The sequence below is a fragment of the Aegilops tauschii genome, chromosome 4, assembly GCF_002575655.3.
Source record: "Aegilops tauschii subsp. strangulata cultivar AL8/78 chromosome 4, Aet v6.0, whole genome shotgun sequence".
NCBI lineage: Eukaryota > Viridiplantae > Streptophyta > Magnoliopsida > Poales > Poaceae > Aegilops > Aegilops tauschii.
Window position 1 is genome coordinate 268,478,775 of NC_053038.3, and position 17,071 is coordinate 268,495,845.

The following is a 17,071-nucleotide window of genomic DNA, read 5'->3' on the forward strand; positions in this document are numbered from 1 at the left end:
AGTGCACCTTTATAGTCACCCAGTTACGTTGTGACGTTTGGCACACCCAAAGCACTCCTACGGTATCCGGGAGTTGCACGATCTCATGGTCTAAGGAAAAGATACTTGACATTGGAAAAGCTCTAGCAAACGAAACTACACGACCTTTTATGCTATGCGTAGGATTGGGTCTTGTCCATCACATCATTCTCCTAATGATGTGATCCCGTTATCAACGACATCCAATGTCCATAGTCAGGAAACCATGACTATCGGTTGATCAACGAGCTAGTCAACTAGAGGCTTACTAGGGACACGTTGTGTTCTATATATTCACACATGTATTACGATTTCCGGATAACACAATTATAGCATGAATAATAGACAATTACCATGAACAAAGAAATATAATAATAACCATTTATTATTGCCTCTAGGGCATATTTCCAACAATAGCTTCACAATCAAGACGCATGTGTTGAAAGATTCGCTCTTGATTGTATAGGATGCAAGAGTGGTAGCTGCGCTGCTGATAGCTCCAGAAGCGATCAGAAGAGATCTTTGGCTTCGAGTAAGGATTCTTGGCGCTATCAAAGAAGGTGTTGTGGGCTATGAAGCTGTTCACACTGAACGATCCTGGGGAGGTTGCAGCACCTGGAAACATTGGTAGCCTGGGCTTTGGCTTCTGAACTTGTGGCCTCTGCTCCAGATGATAGTCATATTGAGGTCCGGGAGCAGTGGGAGGCACCATGATGGGCCACCGAACTGTGACAAGTTCACCACGATTATAGGCCTGTTCAATTGTGTGAGGCCTTGGGGCTGGAACAGTGGCATCAGCATCCACATGGGCTTCAGGTTGCACACGAGCTTCAGGCACAACATTGGCTTCAGGCTCCACATTATCTTCAGCCATGACAACATCATTGGCTTCAGTATCATTGTTGGTGGCAGCCTCAGTGTTCTCAACCTCCATGTCTTCAAGGACAGGAGGGTCGGGCACAGACACATTCTCCTCGAGAATGACTTCTTTAGTGGCAGGGGTGTGGCAACTCTTGCTTCTTCTTCTCTTGTTTCTTGATTTTCTTCGGTTGATGCAGTCGGAATGTCTTCAACAACTTTTGCTTCAGACACAGAGACATTCGCAGTAGGAGTGGCTTCAGGGAACACTTGGCGTGCTATTGAGCTTTGTTGCACTTCTCCTTCTGGAATGCTCGACATGGTGACCTGTGGCCTAGGGCATTTGCGAAGCCTGCGGAATGCGGGTGACGCCTGTGGTGATGGAGTGGTCTGCACCATGTAGTCATCGTCAAGCACCGGAGTGGTGACTTGAGGTGTTGGAGTTCTGGGAGTTTCATCATGAACGGGGGTGTCTTGTTGGGGGCGATCCGCCCACGAATCATCCTGTGCAATTGGCGTCAGAGGACGACCAATGCTGATGAGTTCGCTATTCGTAAGAACAGGCGATGATACCGGTTGGTGCTCTAGTTGAGGAAGGACTTCATCATCTTCTACATTGTCGCCACGACCAATGTCTTCAGCTGTGATGGGGTCAACAATTGGTACATCTTCATTTTCAGGAGCCTCTGTGAAATCAGGCTCGTGGACACAAGTTGACGCTCTTGGTTGGTGGAGGCAGGACGAGCAACAGAAATGGGCTCGACAACTAGAGGCTCAGAGGCCGCGGCACGCTCTTTCTTTGAAGACTTTTTCAGTTTCTTCTTTGATGGGGCATCATCAAAAACATTCTTGTGCTTGCGCTTCTTGGCTTTGGCTTCATCTGCCCTTGTCTTTTTGAGTTCTGAAGCTGCTGTGGGGACCTTAGGCTTCGAGCCTGTCATGCTGGCAGGGAAGACAATGCGAGGTGCTTCCTGCCTTGATGCTTCAACTTGGGCCACAACAGGCTTCTTCTTCTGTTTGGCAGCCATCTTGGGGTCAATGCCAGGACGCCCAAGTGCCTTGCGCTTCTCTGCCTCATTGTGTGCTTGAACACATTTCTCTGCGAAGTATTTCATCCGCTCTCTTGAACCTTTTGCTTCTTCACGTTTCTTGTGAAACTCTTCCTTGAGGTCATGCAGCATCTGCTTGAAGCTTTGAACATCAGCCACGCTGAGCTTGGCCAAGTTCTTCTTGAAGTGAGCCTTCTCATAATCGATTTTGTTTTTCAGCTCAACAATCTTCTGCGCCAAGGCCAACTCATTAGCAATGGCTCCATGGAAGGTGATGCTGATGGTCATTGGCAGCTGAAGATCATCAATGCTGAGGCTTGGATCATCAAACCATTCGTCGATGAAGTGGTTCAGAATATCCACATCAAAGAGGGGCAGATCGTTGAAGATCTCCGCCTCTTGCTTGCTCTTGCTCAGTAGCTCAAGGGCATCATCACCAAGATCATCATCGCTTGACAGATCAATGGTTTCATCTTCGTCCCGCAGAACGGCGGCTGGAGTAAGTTCATGCCCAGAAATCTTCATGGGCTTCTTCTTCTTGGGCTTCTCCGTCTTCTTGGAGACACGAGAAAGATCTTCTGATTGCACACTGAGTTCAGGAGGTGCAGTTGCCAATGGCTTTGCACGCGAAGCTTTCAGTGCGACAGAGGGCTTTGAAGCCTTTGATTTCTTCTGCCTCTGCGACTTAGGTGGAGCTGGCGCTTCATCAAAATCTGCATCGTCAGTTGAGTGCTCCATGGTGGCCCCCTGTACAGCTATGTGAGTGAGAAGGCCATCGAGGTTATAGAAGGGGTCGATGACATTTGGATTGGCATCACGGGTGCCATCAGCCCTTGGAGCAGATGAACCAGGGTTGAAGTTGAGTCCAAATGCCTTCTTTTTCTTAGCCGTGGACTTCTTTGCGAACTGAAAATTGCGCTTGAAGAGATTGTCTTCACGACACCATAACAGTGATGATGGGTCAGCATTCTCTGGCTGTGGTCCTCGGACCATGCAAGGTTAGAAGCCTTAAGCAATGGCTTCAGACTTGCACTTGGGCTGCAGACCTCTGTAGATGATGTCTCCCCATGGTCGCTTGATGGCGTTCTTTTCAGCATATTCAGCAGTTCCAAATCTGTACTTGAACCATTTTCTGCCCAATACCTTCGAATTCATTGGATTCGAGTCTTGCGCTGGTTGTAGCTTTCCTCAGGATCTGACTTGTATAGCTCAAACAGATCTGGTGGCAAGTCCTTGGCTGTATCCCCACGGCACTGCGTACCGCCCTTTCTAGCTGATTTCTTAGTGACCATTATATTCAAGCTGAATGGCTTCCTTTTGCTGGTCAGACAGGAACTGGCTTCAGGAGAGTTGATGTGGTGCTGTAAGAATTCTGCAAATGAATGCAGACTATGAGAACCAAGGGATTCCCCCACGGACATGTACATGTGACAGCATTAGAGTTGCGAGGGAAGGGGAAGAGGTCATATGCATTCTTAGAAGATTTTGAAGATAAATCAGTTTGAAGACATTGACCTCATAGTGCGAAGACATTCACTTATTCGATGAGAGTTGGTTCCAGATTTATACGAATCCATGAATAAGTACAAGTGAGGAATCTAACTAGTTGTGAAGCATAAGTGAATATACTTGGCATGATATGAGATACACGACAAGATAGATACAGATTTGGAAGTTTAGAAACCACTTTTGGTTGAAGTGGATGGATCTGACGGATCAAAAAGGCAGTAAAAAGTAAGTTTTAATTACCCTTGACGAACTGCTAGACGAGGCGAAGAGGGAGGCCGACCAGTTCAATCTCTCGTGCCCTAACGTGGCGACGGAAGACACCTACGGCGGCGGTGGAGAGGACGAGGTCCGCGGCCGGCGTGAGGACAACGTCGAAGAAGTCACGGCAGATAAGCGCTTCGTCTCTGGTGTCGACAAGAGCTAGCGGAGGCGCTAGGGTTTGTGCGAGGTGGCAAGGTGGGAGAAGAGATAATGATCGCGTTGAGTTGTGTATTTATAAGGAAAGGGACAGCACAACGTAATTACGCAGGTGCCCCTGGCGGTTCACATCTGAAGGACATGTGGCATGCATGCAACTCATTGGAAGTTGTTCAATGTTCCCACGCATGCCTGGATTGTCAGGTGGTCGTTCCGGCTTCTCCGGTTTTCAGGCAATAAGGATATAACATTAAAATAGATTTAACTTTTGTCTCTATGTCTTTTGCTGACAAGGACTCAGAGAAGACAATCGACAGTTTCTATAGAATCCATATGATTTGGATAGATATAATCTGAGGTAGAAGCATAGAAGGGGTTAGGGTCCGATCACATTCACTTAGATCAAGAAGATTCAAACATGAAGCCATAGCTATAAGTGAATGTTGTTGAGGACAAAACACGAATATATGTATATATCAGCATAAGACCAAATCAACATTGTGAAGATAAACATGAAGTCAAATCAAAGTTGAAGACAAACAACATGCGAAGATTATGCAAATGTGACACCAATAAAAACACTTCAAACAAGAGTTTGGTGGTGGCGTTACCCACCGTATAGGAAGTATTAGACCCAGACACGGCACACAATTATCGTGGCGCTCTGAAGTCAAATTCTGTGTTAATGTATTCACACTTAGAATGTATGTCTTCATTGATTGAAGATATACGTTACTTCGTGTGTTGCACATCTAAGTCATCAACATGCATCAGCGTTAGGATGTGTGTCCAATCACAGGACATTTGAGGATTCTAGGATATTTAGCTGACACCGCAACTTGCAAAACCTTTTCTCATCCAAGGGCTTTGTGAAGATATCTGCCAATTGCTCTTCAGTGTTGACGTGAATGATATCAATATCTTCCTTCATTACATGATCTCTAAGAAAGTGATGACGGATCTGAATGTGCTTTGTCTTCGAATGCTGAACTGGGTTGTTGGCAATCTTGATGGCACTTCCATTGTTGCAGTAGAGTGGCACTTGCTTCATATGGATGCCATAGTCTTTGAGAGTTTGCTTCATCCATAGAAGCTGAGCGCAGCAAGATCCAGCAGCAATGTATTCAGATTCAGCAGTGGAGAGAGACACACAGTTCTGCTTCTTTGAAGACCAACATACAAGAGATCGTCCAAGAAAGTGACATGTGCCAGATGTAGACTTGCGATCAACCTTGTTACCAGCATAATCAACATCTGAGAATCCAACTAGATCAAACTCTGAGCACTTTGGATACCATAATCCTAGTGTTGGGGTGTAAGCTAAATATCGAAGAATTTGCTTCACAGCTAGGTGATGCGACTCCTTTGGTGCCTCTTGGGATCGGGCACACATGCAAACGCCTAGATGAACATAAATAGAGTAAAGAACCAATCATGGAGCGGTATACCTTTTGATCGAACTATTTACCATTGTCGTCAGGACCCAATTGACCTTTGATTGGCATTGGCGTCGTGTACCCTTTGCAGTCTTGCATTCCAAACTTCTTCAGGCAATGTTTGAGGCATTTCTCTTGAGATATGAAGATGCCGTTGCTCTGCTGACGGATTTGAAGACCGAGGAAGAACTTCAGCTCACCCATCATGGACATCTGATATTGCTCTTGCATCATGTGTCCAAACTCATCACTGTATCTTTTGTCAGTGCAGCCAAAGATAATGTCATCCACATAGATCTGGCACACAAATAGTTCACCATCGTATGTCTTCGTGAAGAGAGTGGGATCCCGGGAACCAGGTTTGAAGCCTTTGCTCTTCAGGATGTCTTTGAGTGTGTCATACCAAGCACGAGGGGCTTGTTTGAGGCCATAGAGTGCCTTGTTGAGCTTGTATACCATATCAGGATGTTTTGGATCTTCAAAGCCAGGTGGTTGTGCAACATACACTTCTTATTCAATCTTGCCGTTGAGAAAGGCACTCTTCACATCCATTTGGTACAGGAGGATATTGTGATGGTTGGCATAGGCTACCAGTGTGCGAATGGCTTCAAGCCTAGCCACTGGAGCAAATGTTTCATTGAAGTCAATCCCTTCAACTTGAGTGTATCCTTGAGCAACGAGACGAGCCTTGTTTCTGACAACTTGACCATGCTCATGTTGTTTGTTGTGATAGATCCATTTGGTGCCAACGATATTGTGCTTGCGAGGGTCAGGACGCTTGACTAATTCCCACACATTGTTCAGCTCGAACTGTTGAAGCTCTTCTTGCATAGCTTGAATCCATTTAGGTTCCATGAAGGCTTCAGCAACTTTCTTGGGTTCAGATATAGAGAGAAATGCAAAGTGCCCACAGAAATTTGCTAGCTGTGTTGCTCTTGAACGAGTGAGGGGACTAGGTGCATTGATGCTATCAATTATCTTCTCAATCTGTACTTCATTTGCAACACGAGGATGAACTGGACGAAGATTTTTCCCTTGCTGACCATTGTCTTCTTCATCAACATTAGCTTCAGGCTGAGCAGCGTCTTCAGGTTGATTTGGTGTAGAAATGATAAGTTCCTCTTCAGGTTGTGCGGATTTCTGGTTCCGGCAAAACCCTTGAGGTTCGAACACTGGGGTGCGCACGAAGATCTCTCCCTACCTAATCGCGCCCTCACCCTCACCGCGATCTCAAAGCCTAGCTCGACGAACTCGCAACACAAGAGACACAAGATTTATACTGGTTCAGGCCACTGATGTGGTGTAATACCCTACTCCAGTGTGGTGTGGTGGATTGCCTCTTGGGCTGAGGATGAACAATACAAGGGAAGAACAGCCTCCTGAGGAGAGGTGCTCTTGTGCTTGGTGAGTGTGAGGATGGAATGGACCCAGTCCAAGATCCCTTCGCTCCTATGGTGGCGGCTAGTCCTATTTATAGAGGCCCTGGTCCTCTTCCCAAATATTGAGCGGGAAGGGAGCCAACAACAGCCAAATTCGAAGGGAGACAACTAGTACAAGTTATCCTGACTAAAGGTGGTCTTCTCCTGCCAAATGCTCTGGTGGTGACACCGTCTTGGGCTCCACGGTGACCTCCGTCTTGCCGTCCTGCTGGTCTTGGTCTCGTCGCACCGATATGGAAACCTTTGCCTGATGCCTCGGGACTCCTCGCATGCGCTTGCCCCTTTAGCACCAAAGAGGAAACAAGGACACTGCGCGCGCTGGCGCCCGCCTGGCTCCAGTCGTCATGGCTTGCGTCACAGGAACCTCGCGAGGTGTCCCTTGCCTTGATCTCTCCGCCCCTCGCGAGCCAGCCTGGTGAGGTCACTCCCGAGGAGGTCTTGTGTCGTCCGCCTCGCGAGGGTCTTGAGTGTTTGCTGGTGAAGATGGGCCGTACAGGGCCGCTGGTGGAGCCACGCCGTGGGCCGTAGGCAGTCAAGTCTGGGGACCCCCGTTCCTAGGATGCCGACAGTAGCCCCCGGTCCCAAGGCGCGCTTGGACTTGGCTTCGAGGCGAAGCCAAAGGGCAAGTGCGGAGCACCGCGGGCCACAACAGCCTGCGGCCTTGGTCGACGCGTGGCGATTGATGGGACGTGGGCGCCTCCGCTTCCCCTCGTTGCCTCCGCAACTGCCCGTTTGACAAAAGGCTGGCGCGGGCAACGCTCGCTATAAGAAATATGTCAACTAGTGACCTTCTGGCAGTGACCCTGGAAGAATTGGTCATAGATCTATGACCATTTGAGACCAATTGGTCAAAAGCTGTTCGGGGGGCTCCAAACGCTAAACTATATCGACCATTTTTGTCAGAAAGGTCATAATTTCCTTACACGAAATGGTCACAAAGCAGACAACACTGATCCGCTGCCTTATTTCTAGCTGGTCATAACCAATATAGATGGTCATAACCTTGTAAGTTGTGGTGGATTTCTATGACTAGGCGCCACCTCATCAGTTTTGCCTATGTGTCATGTCCATGTATCAATTTTTGGCCTAGGTTGTGAAGCAACCTATATTTTTGTCATTCCCAAAATTCCCAAAAAAAATTGGGCATTCTTTACTATCCAAATCATTGCCTCATGACAATATTCAACTCCATTTGCCTGGTAAATCTACCTCGGCAAATTTCCAAAGTTTTTGTTCAACTCGAACTGTTGTGAAGGAAGTACTAGCTAGGCATATCCTAATGAGCTGAATTTTTGCCACATCTTCTATATTCCCAAATCATTGCTCTCCACAAAATTTGAGCCCCATCTAACAATACATGTGAGTGTGGCTTCAACATCCATATTTCTGTCCAGTGTGGTACGTTGCAAAGCAAGTGACACCTAGGCTCCTCCATTTGAGCTGCAAATTTTCCAAGATAGTGTCCTTAGTAGATGATCATCCTCAGACAAAACTCAGGCCCATTGGCCATGTGCATTTCCCGTACCACTAATCAAACACTTGGGTGCTAATTCATGTTTGAGCATTGTTCGGTCTCCTCGTGAGATTCTTATGTTGTTATTTTCTTCCAAGAATGTACCTGGGGAGTGCCAAACCTACTAGACATGCCTAGGCTTCCCAGAACACATGGCAACGCCACGGTCACGCGGTGACCATGTGGCGGGCATGCGAGTCTACGCGCTTTGGAGTTGGGGCCCTGGCCCACCGTCCAAACCTCAATGTATCACCACCAAACCATGTATTTATGCTTAAATAGATACTTATGTACCTAGAAATGATTTTTGGAAAAAATAAAGAGCAAACTATAAGGCAGCTGCAGTTCAAATTTGACCCGCTTCTTGCTGAATCGGCGGAAATTTGTCTTTTCACCAGAGATGGATCAAAGCTTTTGACACCCAACCATTTTGTCAATTATGCATTAAATATGGCCTAGTATTTTATAAAATTGATTTGGTCCAATTTTGCAACAAATATATGGTAGGTCCTTCAAAAAAACTCATTTCGGGCACTCGAAAAATGGAAAATGAATTTTCCGTGCAAAGAAAATGAAAACTCCCTTAGGCAACATTGTTTGGAGTTCCAAGATGCACCCTTGTGCACATTATGAGATCATTTGAACAAACTATGCCATGAATGTGACCATAAGATTGATCATTTGGCTTGAAAGCCATGAATCTTCACGCATGATAGCTCGTTTCTGAGAACACATTTTTTAAATAATTGCCGTATTACAAGTTTATTATTTTTCCTGGAAACTTGGTCACATATAATGACACAATGCGAAGGTTTTCCAATTTTTTGATTTTTTTTGAATTTTTTATGCCCGTTTCAAAATGCGGTCAAAACGGCGGGCTTGACCGTTCCTAGCTAGTGGTTGAATCTTGGAATTTTTTTGATGTTTCTCTGATTAAATAGATACTTATGTACCTAGAAATAATTTTTGGAAAAAATAAATAGCAAACTATGAGGCAGCTACAGTTCAAATTTGACCCGCTTCCTACTAAATAGGCGGAAATTTGTCTTTTTCACCAGGGGTGGATCAAGGCTTTTGACACCCAACCATTGTGTCAATTGTGCATTAAACATGGCATAATATTTTATAAAATTGATTTGGTCCATTTTTGCAACAATTATTTGGTAGTTCCTTCACAAAAAAACCTCATTTCGGGCACTCGAAAAATGGAAAATGAATTTTCTGTGCAAAGAAAATGAAAACTCCCTTAGGAAACATTGTTTGGAATTCCAAGATGTACCCTTGTGCACAATATGAGATCATTTGAACAAACTATGCCATGAATGTGGCCATAAGATTGATCATTTGGCTTGAAAGCCATGAATCTTCACGCATGATAGCTCGTTTCTAAGAACATTTTTTTAAAATAATTGCCGTATTACATGTTTATTATTTTTCCTGGAAACTTGGTCACATATGATGACACAATGCGAAGGTTTTCCAATTTTTTTTTTAATTTTTTATACCCGTTTCAAAATGCGGTCAGAACGACGGGCTTGACCGTTCCTAGCTAGTTGTTGAATCATGGAAACCTTTTGACGTTTCTCTGATAAAATAGATAGTTATGTACCTAGAAATGATTTTTGTAAAAAATAAAGAGCAAACTACGAGGCAGCTACAGTTCAAATTTGACCCGCTTCCTACTGAATCGGCGGAAATTTGTCTTTTTCACCAGAGGTGGATCAAGGCTTTTGACACCCAACCATTGTGTCAATTGTGCATTAAACATGGCCTAGTATTTTATAAAAATGATCTGGTCCATTTTTACAACATTTATTTGGTAGTTACTTCACAAAAAAACCTCATTTCGGGCACTCAAAAAATGGAAAATGAATTTTCCGTGAAAATAAAATGAAAACTCCCTTAGGCAACATTGTTTGTCATCCCAAGATGCACCCTTGTGCACAATATGAGATTATTTGAACAAACTATGCCATGAATGTGGCCATAAGATTGATCATTTGGCTTGAAAGCCATTGATCTCCACACATGATAGCTCGTTTCTGAGAACACTTTTTAAAAATAATTATCGTATTACAAGTTTATTATTTTCCTGGTAACATGGTCACATATAATGACACAATGCGAAGGTTTCCTATTTTTTTTTATTTTTTTTGAATTTTTCATGCCCGTTTCAAAATGCGGTCAAAACGGCAGGCATGACCGTTCCTAGCTATTGGTTGAATCTTGGAAAACTTTTGGTGTTTCTCTAATTAAATAGATACTTATGTACCTAGAAATGATTTTTGGAAAAAATAAAGAGTAAACTATAAGGCAGCTGTAGTTCAAATTTGATCCGCTTCGAGCTGGATCAGCGGAAATTTGTCTTTTTTACCAGAGGTAGATAAAATCTTTTGACACCCAACTATTTGGTCATTTGTGCATTAAATATGGCCTAATAGTTCATAAAATTGATTTCATCCAATTTTGCAATAAATATATTGTAGGTCCTTCACAAAAAAAACTCATTTTGGGCACTCGAAAAAGGGAAAATGTTTTTTTTTTGCAAAAAACTCATTTTCGACGACACCTTTTTAAAGATATTTATCTTATTCCATGTTGTTATTTTTTCTGAAAACTTGTTCACATTTTGGTGACACAATGAGAAGGTTTTCCATTTTTTTAGAATTTCTCAGATCATAAAGTAGCTTAAATGATTTTAACACATTATTTTAAGTCAACCACGACCAATTTAGATGGTCATAACATCGTACTGCATTCTGATTGGTACGTGGACATATCACGCGGATCGTGCATCCAACACCGTCGGATGCTCGGGGATCCAACGGCTGTCCTCGACCCATCCACACCAACCCCGAAACCCTAGCTATGTCCTCCGGGTCAATTTCCATCCACCCCCCGCCTCCTTTCTTTCCCTCGCTCCCCGATCCCCTCCCTTCCTCACCCACGCAAACCCTAGCTCCTCTCGATCCCGTCCCCTTCCTCCCCGCCAGCTCCACCGATCCTCCCTCGCCCCGGCTCCCAGCTCTGCCTCGACCGGCCAGCGCGCCGCCATGACCGGCCAGCCCAAGCTCGCGTCGTCCGCGCCTGCGACGACCTCCTCGACGCCCTGCTCGTCTGCGGGCCGAGGTCCTTGCTGGCGGCCTCCGTCTCGTGCTCGAGCCGCCCTCCGCGCGCCCCCTTCCCCTCGGCTAGATCCGACCGCCTGCCGTCTCTGACCTTGCGGTCTCTCGTTGATCTGCTGCACGAACACAGTGGCATGCTCTTCCAGGACGGTTCATCTCCCTCCATCTCTCTCTCTTCCCTACTCTCTCTTTGTCATGATTTCTTTATCTAAATCTCTCTCTCTCTGCAGGCACCCATGAAGGCGAAGATGGATCCTCATCGGAGATGAGGACTACTCGGGTGGTAGCTGCCAAGGCCAAGGCCAGGGAGTACAACGATTTCGCCGCCCACGCCACCCAGCTCTTCCGCCCGAGGGATGTCCGCCGCGTCGATCTGACCGCCCCGTCCCCTCCGTCGTGGGTGCCTCCCATCTCGTGCACCCCCGCCACTCCTCCCCACCACACGCGAGGAGGGTGGCACCGCTGCCCCTGCCCCGCCGGTTGTACCCCCATCTTCTCTGCGCGGATCCGCCTCCGTGGTAGCCCTTCTTGGATTATCTCCCCTGGAAAAAATCACATCAGTTCGAGAGGCAATTAACGATGGATACGATCCAACATTTAACCCTGTTTTCTTCAGATCTCTAGCAAAGGACTGGGCTTATGCTTGTAGTGTATACGATGATGAGCACCTGGTGGAAGTTAGAACCTTACATTTTGTAGTATATTTCAGATGCATAGATAGATTCTTCGATGCTTCCTAGGCCTATACTGTTATGTTTGGCTTGAATATCTCTAGTTTGTATTTTTGCTGCTGGGTGCTAATTTTAGCTGCTGAACCATTGGTTGTGGTCTGTGGTGGTCTGCATGTGCTAGTGATACTAAGCATCCTATCTAAATTTAACCTTAGGTTGTACATTTGTTAATTTTTGAGTTTGGCTTCGTATTTTTTTATATGCATTTAGCCTCCACTGAATCTTTGTGTTCCAGTTTCATTGTGTCAATGCAACCTTAGTCCAGATACCATCGTTCCCAGAGAATCCAAATTTCAGTTAGTTCATGTCAACATGGCCTTATCAGCATGATTCGACCATGAATCCATGATATTATCTAGTGCAGCCAATGGGTTACTCGCGGTAGCGATTGCTCTTATGAAATGGACAGTGCCACGTGCAAATGAACTGAAACATTTTATTTTATTTTATTTTATTTTGTGGGTACTTTGAGTCTTGACCATCCCAGGTCTGAACCCTGCAACACAGCAAAGCACTGGTATAGTGCATGCATCCTGTTAATGCGGAAGGTTTCATATATAGACTGATAATCCACGTGACTTTGACTGAATTTTTAAGTTAGTATATACTTGACCGTCTTCGTCTGGCGCCCACACTCCCTCACACTACGCGTCTTCATCCACTGGGATGGACACGTGCTATGCATTTTACGTAGTATACATCTATGGTGAGCCAGTCAGTAATCGTGGCCGAGTCATTGATACTCACCTAGCAGCCACTTGTTGGCCACTTGATTCAGAGTTTCAAACCATATAACCCCAAGTCTACTTTCATCATAGAAATGAAAGATAAACGGATGAGGTCGATGGAGTGAGCAAGTAACCATGTGGTATCTCTTCTGTTCTGTTTTGTTTCTTCTTGCTTAAGACATGCTTCCTCTTGCTTAAGACATGTTGGATCTTCGCTTATACTTCAAAAAATTGAACGAATCATGCATGCATGTAAACAGAAATCATGCTGTAAATTTTCTAATCCGAATTTTGAATTTGAATCAGAGTTGATTGTTAACTCTGAATCTTTCAGACCTCATGGGTTACTCCCAAGTAAGTGTGAAGCCACAGTACGTGTTTAAAAATTTTACAGGTGCCAAGTTAACTTGAGTCAGAGCAGAAAGCTAACAGCAACCTTACAACAAAGTTTTTAAATGATACTGCCGATCTGTTGTCTTTCTACTGCTACTGGACTACTGGTAGAGAAAAATGTGCATAAAGGCCCTGTTCATGTGATTGACCAAATTTCCCACAAGTTTTAATGCTCACAGATTTTAGTTGGCTCTGTTCATTCTTTTCAAAATGTGCATACATGCCCTGCTCACATGTCCTTTTCCGTGCTGCCTCGATTAGGATGATTACCTTAGTTTTTTATGCTATTTTATATAGCATCAGAACAACCTAGTATTCTAAGGATGCCTCACTTTGAAAGGTATTCCATCATCCGGAGGACTCTGCATCATATATGATATTGATTAGTTAGATGGACTCTGCATCATCCTAGAACACCACGGTCTCTGTTAGTGGTATGCATGCATTAGAAACACAATATGTCTGTATGTAATCTAACTTGCAGTGTGTGTGTGGCATGCAGGGAGGTGGTGATCAGGTGAACAACATATGCCTGGAAGACCTCTGGCACAGTGGCGGTGTGCAAGCAACGTCCTGTTGCATTCTACATTGCATTCTATTGGTACTGTCTGTCATCTCGTGTCAGCGTCTCATTATCGTGTACAATCTAAATGAGTAATTCGGAGTCGCTTGTGTTTGATTTCAGTTCATAATTTTGTGATATGCTCTTGATCTTGTTCTGTTCCATACTAGGGAGCTTCTTCTCCTCTCATGTTGTTGCTGTCGTTTTGGTACTAGGTAGAATGAGTCCTTGAGCTTGATGATGACAGATTGTACACTGTCTTGCTCCAGTGTTACATAATTGTTATCACAGTACACACATACCTCGTTGTTGTCCATGGATCTTGTTCTCTGCTGCCAGCATTGACTGGTTGTAGTTGTTTCGGCAGATCACATCACATTCACATGGGCGCATGTGTAGCACTGACTGGTTGTACACACATAATGTTGGCTGGTTGTACACACATAATGTTGGCTGTTATGTATTGATTTTAGTATCAAAAATGGCTCAAACCTGAAGTACTTAAAATAGATTGGTGTTCCTTTCTTGTTTGTTTTGATACCCATATACCCATAAATCAGGGGGAAATTATTTCCTGGATAGGTGTTTTCTTTTGTGAAGTTAGTGGATGTTGATCAAGTCCCCCTTTCCGCTGTATGAAACGTTTCTCCTGTTGTACTTAAAAAGCTTTCCGCTGATGGCAGGAAGAAGAAGGCTGTTCACAAGAAGATGGCAGGAAGAAGCAGGCTGATTCAATTCGATCCTCAAGGTAGCCCTTCCCTTCCCCTTCTCTCTTCGATTCGATCCGATCTATGCACAAAGTTCACTAGTTTGGATGCATCATAGAACTTGTGGTGATGTTGTCTAGATTGCAGCAAGCAAAAATACTAGTGTTGAGGTTGTTAAGTGTTTTGTTACGGTGAAATCTGAACCATTTATTGAATAGTTGGATGGCTGACTTACTATGATTATCTCTTGTTGCTATGTTTGTCTTTTCCATATCCAAATCATGTTTATGAATTGGTGTGCTTGAAAACCAAGGAATGCTTATATTCCTTGTCGGTGTTCTTTTTTATTCTGGTATAAGATGAACCAGCTCGTTATTTTTTTGGTGGTTGGTTTGCATACATGTTCTTTTTCTGCAGAAATATGTTGTGGTTCCTTGCAGAGTAAATATGCTGTTAGATTTACTTTTATTTTGTTCCTAATCATTTTGTTCTATAACGTGCAGATGCTGGCCTTTCATGTTTCTTCACGAGCATCAGGACAAGGAAGTTGGAAGAAGCATAGTTCTAGCTCATTGGAGCTAGTTCTGGGAGCAATGAAACCCTTTAGGCTGATCCTATTTGTATGTGTGTTATATGATGTAGCAGAACTTGTAGGGCTCATGTGATAGACTCGTGTGGTAGACTGTACACTTGTAGAGCTGTTATCTAATTGTAAACTTGATGCTGATCACATTTGTATGTATGTTATATGATGTAGCAGATTGCTTCTTGCTGTTATTTGAAATATTGCGTCGGTTTTCTCTATTGGTATATTGAAATCTGAAGAACATGACCTTGACAAAACAAAGAAAAACAAAGGCTACAGCCCAAAAACAAAGGTGCATAAAAAAAAGAAAAACAAAGGCTACAGCCCAAAAATAAAAGGCTATAATGTTGGGCCTGGCCCATGTAGCTGATCAAAATTAATAGGGAAAAAATTTATATAAAAGGCTGAATTGTTGGGCTCGGCCCATGTAAAACACTGAATTGGACCGGGCTGAATCTTATCAACGACCTTTTCAATTGGTCGTTAATTTTAGTTTACGACTGCCAGCTTTTGACCATCTGTTTTTGGTCAAAAAAAGGTCGCAAATGAAAATCAATGACCTTTCAGTGACCAATAGTGAGGGTCGCAAGTTGACATATTTCTTATAGTGGCTTGCCTTCATTGCTTTCCTTCGCCTTGCTCCAGATCCCCTTTCTCGCTCCTTGCTTCCGAAATCTCAAGATCTGCTTCAATCCCCTTTCGAGCCTCCGACCAATGGCGGCCCGAAAGGCCAAGGCTGCTGCGCCGCCTGCTTGGAATGCTGCCCTGGAGAGGGTCGTCGGAGCGGCGCAGCGGCCAGCGCCGAGCTTGCCGCTGGATTTGCCTGCGGCTCGTCCAGCAGCAGCGGTGGCGCTGTGGAGTCCAGCGACTCTCTCGAGCCCTACGAGACCCCAGAGACGAGCGACGACAGCTACATGCCCCCGAGCTCTTGTCGGGCCCGGAGCAAGGCCGCAGTGTCCGGCCGCCGCCGTCACTGATCTGGATGGGGTTGGCGCCGGCCTCCCATGGCCCACTGTTGATGATGGCGCCGACTGCCCTGGCGTGTGTAGATAGGGCTCCTAGGGACTCCCTTCTTTTGTTCCCTGCGAGGAATCGAAACGGACCCCGTGGGGGGCATGTAAAGGATCTGTAATGTCTTTTGTTCATATTATCCTTATTATGAAAATTTGCGCGCACATGTCTTGTTTCGGCTCGGTCCCCCCTTTCCAACCCCACAGCAGCTTGGTGCCCTACGCCGACAGGCCCTGGTCCCCAGGCAGGCTGCAGCCGTCGCTGGTATGCCAGGTCACAATACCATGGTCAAGGCCAGGAGGTGAGCGGCCCGAGGTCCAGTAAGAGCTCATGAGGCGCGATGCTCAAGAGGTCCCCTTTAGTGCTCAAGCAACCGCCGAGAGCCAGGAAAGGGTGGCGACATTTCCGCAACAAGGCTGCCATAGGTGAGGATCCTATGCTGTAGCGCTGGGTTGGTCGAGGCGCGAGACTTATCTTGGCATTCCTAAGCTGGCTTCTTATGCCGCGCCAGACTTGTGCGTCGACTGCTGTAGGGTAGCTAGGTTAGGCCCGTGCGAGCCTCCCCCTCTTATCCAGGCTCTTCCGTGTGCTCTGCGTCCTCAGGTCCCGACCCTCGAGCGAGCTCAGCGGCCACTGGTATGCCAGGTCGTGATGCCATGGTCAAGGCTAGGGGGTGAGGCCTGGAGAGCCAGTAAGAGCTCCTGAGTCGCGATGCTCAGGAGCCCCCTTTTAACGCGCAAGCGAATCGCATGGGAGAAGAAGGAGCCCGTGGTACCGCCTGCTGTCGTTCTCGGGAGGTTCCTGCAGGTCAGCACGAGGAGAAACATAGATTGCCACGATGATTTCCGGTCTGCTGCAGGTCGCTCTGCAAGAAGACGAAGGCACTGAGGGCCTGGTGAGGTGACGTGCGCGGGGCATGCCACGGGCCAGAGCTCGACCACTCAGATTTGTCGACTTGCAGGGACGGACCCGAGCACAGGCGTCGTGCC

General features: G+C 45.7%; 1 long non-coding RNA gene across 1 annotated transcript; it reads left to right on the top strand.

The window, feature by feature from the left end:
- Positions 1-12,329: 12,329 nt before the first annotated feature.
- Positions 12,330-15,416, top strand: LOC120962499 (uncharacterized). The gene is made up of 2 exons (XR_005753256.3): positions 12,330-14,526; positions 14,989-15,416. It is a non-coding gene; the product is annotated as an uncharacterized lncRNA (long non-coding RNA).
- Positions 15,417-17,071: the final 1,655 nt, after the last annotated feature.